Source organism: Tupaia chinensis, unplaced genomic scaffold (genome assembly GCF_000334495.1).
Source record: "Tupaia chinensis unplaced genomic scaffold, TupChi_1.0 Scaffold000605_1, whole genome shotgun sequence".
In the NCBI taxonomy this organism is placed as follows: Eukaryota; Metazoa; Chordata; class Mammalia; order Scandentia; family Tupaiidae; genus Tupaia; species Tupaia belangeri.
In genome coordinates, this window is record NW_006160123.1 from 3,136,419 (window position 1) to 3,143,750 (window position 7,332).

Genomic DNA, 7,332 nt, shown 5'->3' on the forward strand with positions numbered 1-7,332 from the left:
CAGAACAGGCATGTGTGTGTGCGTGTGTGTGTGTGTGTGTTGGGAGGAATTGCTCTGAAAACACAGGGCTTTGCAGAGGCTGCGTCTTGGGAGCCCAGGCGGATGCTCAAGGGGACGCTCATGGCAGGCCAGGCAGGCTGCCCCTGGTGCTGGGCTTATCTCCCACGAGCAGCTGTGCGTTCCTGCTCCTTGCCTCTGTTCCTGCAGCTGACCGACAGCCTCTGTCTCGGTGTGTGTGACAGCATGCATGTCCGTGGGGCCTGCTCACCTGAGTGTGCTCCTGGCTGGGACAAGGCACAGGTGTGTTCAGAAGGATCTGGATATGTGTCTATCTCTGTCGGCACAAACAAAGCCCTAATCTACTCTTCTTCCTTCCTTCCCTCCATCTCCTGCTGGCAAGTGCAGCCCTCTGGACCTCCTCCACTGATCCACTGTCCACTTTGGGGAGGGAAGAGACTGCCTGACTAAGCCATCCCTGCATGCAGAAAGGTTTTCCTCTCTTTCCTACTGAGCCATCCACTTATTCTACTGCGTCTTCCTAGGCAAAGCTGGAGGGCCAGGCTGCCTGGCAGAATAAATGGAGACATAACTGTCCCTCTCTGAGGCTGGTCTGTGCTCACACACTGCTGTCTCCCCAGGCCCTGGCCCCAGCTCTGTCTCCCCAGTGTATGACTCTCAGTAGCTTGTCTATAAAGTTTTTTTTTTTTTTTGGAGAGATTTTCACTATAGGGCACGTGCGCTCGCCAGACAGACAGAGAGAGACATAGAGACAGAAAGCGAGAAATCACCCCCCAGGGGGGATGGTCACGCCGCAATCCCTTCTCCTCTATTCTCCTCTCGGGATCTTGGGCACGCACGCACACGCACCCAGCGTGAGTTTTAAGCCACCGGGTCCAGGACGCGAACCGCGGTCGACTACGTGGGAGTCCAGCGACATAGCCATTACGCTAACTGCTGGTTCCCCCGCTTGTCTATAAAGTTTTGTTGAATGTGTGGTTTATAGGCCTGGCCAGGGAGCAACAACACACACTCTTTTGCCATCTAACTTTCCTCTCTTGCTGAAAATAAGCTCATGGAGTTGGCCCCAGGGCTGGCATGCTGCCATTCCCCGAATCGCCTCGGGTGGCACCTTTCTGTTTTTTGTTTGTTTGTTTGTTTGTTTGTTTTTTGAGAGAGAGGTTTTTGCTATAGGGCGTGTGTGCTCGCCAGAAAGACAGAGAGCCGGAAAGCGAGAAATCACCCCACAAAGGGGATGGTCACACCACAATCCCTTCTCCTCCATTCTCCTCTCAGGATCTTGGGCACGCATGCACATGTGCCCGGCGTGAGTTTAAGTCACCGGGTCTGGGACTTGAACTGCGGTCGACTACATGGGAGTTCAGCGACATAGCCATTACGCTAACTGCTGGTTCCTGGTGGCACCTTTCTAAAAATTATAAACACACAACTACTTTGGAAAACAGCTCTGAATTACCTAGCAAAGCTGGTCAGTTACACACCCTTTATCAGAGAAGTCCCGTTCCTAGGAAGGTAGTAGAGACACTCTTACGCACACACAGGAGGTACCTATGGAATATTTCAGAGTAGCCCCAAAGTGGGAACAACCCAAATGTCCAACAGGAGGATGGACAACTACATTGTAGTAATGTCATACAATGGAATATTATACAAGGAAAAAAACCTGAACAGATCACAGCTCATGAGAAAACTATAAAATAATGAGCCAAAGAAGTCAGAAACAGAAGAATATATCTTGTATGAGAATTTGCCCAAAGTTTGACACAGGCAACCTCAACAACATTGTTCAGGGATCCGTATAGACGTAGGAAGCCATAAAGAAAGGTAAAAGGAGGACTATCGCGAAGTTCCAGGGGGTAGTTTTTCCGGGGAGAATAAGTCAAGGTGGTGGAATGTTCTGGTCCTTGACCTGGGGGCTGGGTTCACAGGAGTTCGTGTTATTGTTCTCGCCACTGCATATATGCATGCCACATACTCCCATATACCCACACAATCACACAAGGGAAAACAGGAAGCTGTGTGGCCCTCGTCTGTTCCTGTTCTTCGTCCAGCCCCCATTCTCGTCCTCAGCTGGCAGAGGAGGGGCCAAGGTCCTTTGTGATGGCTTCTTCTGTGTGAGGGCCTCCCTTCTGCAGCTGGATTCTGGCTACTGCAGTGCAGGAAGGCCTGGGGGAAGCAGGGCCAGGCGAAGCCGGCTGGTCCTGCTGTCTCTGCCAACGCTGGGGATTAGGCAGGGCTCGGTCCACCTGTCATTTCACTCATTCAGCATGAACGTAGCCGCTGAGCCCTTACTGTGAGCACTGGGTGCTGGTGGGAGGGTGCAGGTCAGTGAGAGATGGACTTTGACCTCCAGGGTCTTACATATACTCAGAGGTGACCACAGACACAAATAACCACTGTACCAGCCAAGTGTGAGCTCAGTGTCACGTCACTGCCCAGCTAGGCTCAGCGTGCCAGGGGCTGTGCTGGGTGGCGACCATGTAAGGACAGTTACATCCCAGGCCTGGCCCTCCAGTGGACGGCCTAATGCAGGGGGAAATGGACACACCCGCAATGAATACGGCCAGCCCGTTGGTGTGGATATCTCCAGGGAGGAGGATGGGAACCCACCCAGGACGGAGGAGATTGGCAAAAGGAGTGGGGCAAGGTTGGAGAAGAGAGGTCTTCCTGAAGGAGCCGGGCCCTGGACTTTAGGGATGAGGGAACAAGAGCAGAAGGACTAGAAGGGCCTTCCGAGCAGTGGGACTGGCCAGGGCAAAGCCAAGGGGCGAGAATCCTGACAGTGAGGACGGCGGCTGGGAGGAAGGTGAGCGGCAGGAGGGGAAGGTCTGGGTATCGGAGCCATGTTTTCTTTCTTTCTTTCCTTTCTTTTTTCTTTTTATTTTTTTCCATTCAGTTTGCCAGAGCACTTGCTAGGGAGAGATGAGACAGAGAGAGAGGAGAGAGAGAAAGGAAGCACCTTTATGGGAATGGTCACACTACAATCCCTGCTCCATTTCTTCCTTGGGGGTGCGTGCACACCTGCCTGGGGTGTTTTTTAAGCCACCAGGTCTGAGACTTGAACCCACTTGGCTATGTGGGATCCAGCTGCCTTAACCATTATGTCACTGGCTGGCCCCACGTTTGCCTTCCAAAACTTTAAATCTTACAGATGCTGGGAGTGACGGAAAGATCTAGAGGGGAGCTTGATAGTTCCTCTGGCTCAAGACAGAGGAAAGGGTGAGCAGTGTGGCCTGGAAAAAGGGAGGCACGTTGGCTGGTTGTTGTAAATTTATAAACTGTTTAAGAGCTACCGGGCTAGCCTCTGGCTGAGAGGTGGTGGGTGCAGGAGAAACCAAATTCCAGAATGGCCCCTGAAAAAGCAACGAGGTAGAGAGGACAGCTCCCACCTTGCACCAGTGGGCTCTGGGCTGGGGGCACTCAGGGTCACCGCGTGTAGGCAGTGGACAGTCATGAGTGGGGGCGAGGCCGTGGGGCTCTAACACTGGTCGGCAGACAGGGCTGGTCTGAGAAAGTGGGGGAGACTATGAGCATGCAATGAGCGGCTCGCAGATCTGATGTGTGACGGCCTCTTAGACGTGTCTACAGTGATAGCGATAAGTCAGCACGATCACTGAGAGACAGGGAATGAATTCCCAGGAGAAACCCCTCAAAGGTTCAAAAGCGATTTCGTTCTGAGAGAGCAAATGGGCTGGAAGAGACAGGAGACTTTCTAAAACAATTTGTTTTAGAACTACAATATTTAAAACGATGAATGTAAAGCATAGAAAAAAAACCTTAAAAATATAAAAACCCTAGGGGTTTCATTCTGAGTTTTTGTCCATCCTACTTTTCGTTATTAAGTGGCCTTTCATGGGGCTGGCAGGTGGTGTGGTGGTGAAGAGTGCTGGACTCCCACATAGCTGACTGCGGTTCGAATCCTGGACCTGGCGGCTTGCTTTCTCACTTTCCGTTTCTCTCTCTCACTTTGTCCCTCTCTGGTCAAATTAAAATAATTTAATTAATCCTGGACCTGGCGGCTTGCGTTTTCACTTTTTCCTTCTCTCTCTCTCACTTTGTCCCTCTCTGGTCAAATTAAAATAATTTAATTAATTAAATTAAATAATTCTAAAAAAAAAAGTGGCCTTTCGTATATGAAATGATGGTGATAGAGGATAGCTTTTTTTTGGTCTGTGTGTACGTGCGTGAGTTTAATCCCCTTAACGTCTTCATTTGACAAAATAAAACATTAAGCCCGGTGCATTTGGAAATCCGCAGACTGTAAGACGGAACCCAGGTAAGGCTCCGCGCGCCTGCAACCCCGCGAGCGGCCGGCAGGGGTCAGGCGAACTCCACGCAGCGTCCACGCTCGGGCCTTCGTTCCGCAAGCGCGTTGTGCCTCGGGAAGAGGCAGGAGTTACTGAAGCAGCCATCTGGGTTCTGCACCGGTAGACCAGTCAATGGCGCCCTTCCCATTCCCACTGCATTTGCACCAGCTCAGGCCCCACCCGGCTCCTGGGCGTGGCCTGTTCCCCGCAGTTCCTAGTCTTTTCTGGCACAGGTGTGCAACTCACTTCTCTGCGGCCCAGGCGCCCCTGAACGTCCTGCATAACCTGGTGTCTGCACCCGGCTGAGATCAGGGAGCCAATTTGTCAAATGAGACTTGAGAAAGTCACGTAGATAAGGGATTGTTATCACTAGATCATATGGGTCTAGAATTAGAACTCAGGCCTCCGAGGAAGCTCCAGATTGGATGTTGCGAAAGATTTACCCCGGGAGATGTAATTGGTGTGGGGTGGGATCCAGGAGTCATTTTTCACAGGTTGCCAAATTCTGAGAAGGGGTGTGCCCAGACCACACTTAATAACGTTCCGTTAGCTTCTCTTGCCCTCCCACAGGGCAGGCAGTGTCAGCCGGCGCTGGGTGGATAGTGTGCCTCAAACTGGAGGGGATGAGAGGCAGCCAGAGAAAATAGCAGTGGGGCGCTGCAGCTGGCCTGCACAGTTGTGCACTGCGTGCCGACAGGCAAAAACTCCCACCAGAACCAAAGTCCTCCTGCTGTTCCTTTTCCAATCCAGGCTACATAGTGTTTTGTTTTTTCAATTAAAAAAGAAATGTTTATTGATTTCTTCCATGAGAGAGAGAGACAGCAAGTGAGCGAGCCAGCCCCAGCCGGTTTTCTACTCTGCCACCCACTCCCACTTCAGCCAGCCCAGGTCGGGTGCAGGAACCAAACCCAGACCCTTCCCATGTGGCTTCACCATCAGGGACGGCTGCCTGACCACTGCAGCACTGTGGCTGGCCTTCTTTGGTTGCATTTTCAAACATTTCTCTGCTACCACGGGAAGAACAACCATGCTCTCCCCAGGTTGGCAGGGCTCTGACAGTCGACACGGAAACATCCCATTCTGTCACATTCTGAATGTCTGCGGCAAGCTATAACCCAGCGAGGTCACCATTTCAGCAGCATTCACTTCCAACATAGGAGCAGGACAGGGGAGGGAAGAGCCGGCCCGTGAACTCTGGGTCAGCCCCTCAGGATGGGACGAGACGGGACAGGCAGGAACAGGCACCCGAGGCCAGGAGCCAAGAAATCCAGTTCCCTCGTTCAGGAACTTACAGGGTGAATGACCAGGGCTGTTCTGCTCAGACCATGCACCACCCATGCTGCTAAGCGGGGGGCAGGGAGGCTGGAATTCTCAGGACACCCCCATTTTTGTGGCTAGCAGGTCTAGATTCTGTTAGGTCATTGGGAAATTCATTGTGTATTTTTTGTTTTTCTATGCAAAAATGCATCATGACTTTTTAGACAACCCAATAGCTCCCTTTCTAACCTTGGGAAAAATTAAACTGTCTTTTTTTTTTTGGAGAGATTTTCACTGTAGGGCGCGTGCGCTTGCCAGACAGAGAGAGACATAGAGACAGAAAGCGAGAAACCACCCCCCAGGGGGGATGGTCACGCCGCAATCCCTTCTCCTCCATTCTCCTCTCGGGATCTTGGGCACGCACGCACACGCGCCCGGCGTGAGTTTTAAGCCACCGGGTCCGAGACACGAACCGCGGTCGACTACGTGGGAGTCCAGCGACATAGCCATTACGCTAACTGCTGGTTCCCAAATCAAACTGTCTTGATAAAAAAGACCTTAGGGGGAACCAGCAGTTAGCGTAATGGCTATGTCGCTGGACTCCCACGTAGTCGACCGCGGTTCGTGTCTCGGACCCGGTGGCTTAAAACTCACGCCGGGCGCGTGTGCGTGCGTGCCCAAGATCCCGAGAGGAGAATGGAGGAGAAGAGATTGCGGCGTGACCATCCCCCCGGGGGGTGATTTCTCACTTTCTGTCTCTATGTCTCTCTCTGTCTGTCTGGTGAGCGCACATGCCCTATAGCGAAAAAAAACTCTCAAAAAAAAAAGAGAAAAAAAAAAAAAAAAGACCTTAGGGATAGTTTCCAGAAATGTATAAGATTCCCCCTAGCTCTAAGACCCCAACAACCTCTTTTCCTTTAAAAATCACCAAGCGATCTGGGAAAGGGAGGCTGAGGCTGGCTCTCCCAAAGGCTAATTCTACCCTCTCATCCCCCATTACCAAAGGCTGGAGAGTCGGCAGAGGACCTGGACCAGTCACTAAGGACATGGGCTGGATCCAAACGGGAAGTGGAAGCAAGTGGGTTGCATCTCCCCAAAGCACTGGTTTGAAGGCAGATGGGTTTCCTCATATGTTTAATAAAAAATGGCGGCAGCCGCTGTGCAGTTGTAACAGAATCAGCCATGGGGTGTCTAGAGAAAAAGACGCGGGCAGCCTGGACTGGAGTAGAGCCAGCCAAGCCGGCTGCTCAGGCAGGGCCTGCGTCTGCTACCCGCCAGCCGCAGATGGTCACACGGCCAGGACTGGTCGGTGCCCACGGCAGAGCAGCAAGGAGGGTCTTGGAGGTGCTGCCAAGGAGGCCAGCGCTGAGGCGATCCTCCACACGCACGCTGCCCCTTGCCCCAGGCCCCACTGCGGACTGTCAGCAGCACAGGCTGCTGGAGCTGATGCCTCTAGACACTGGCAGAAACAAAGGCTCGGTTTGGGCTCTTCCCCGCAGAAAGACTATGTCCCAGTACGTGGAAGAGCATAATGCTTGCTTCTGCTGGACTTAAGCAGAGAGGGCTCCCTCCCAAGGCTCAACCAAGAGAAGGGTAGGTGCCTGCATGCCCAGTGTCCACTCTGGGAGGTGGGAATAGCCTTAGGAGCCAGAGACCAAGCAACCCCCAGGAAAGCCAACACGCTTCCTGCCCAGTCCACTGTAAGCCACTGAACACTCTTCTGGCTGGCTGGGCCCGCCGTGGGGCCCCC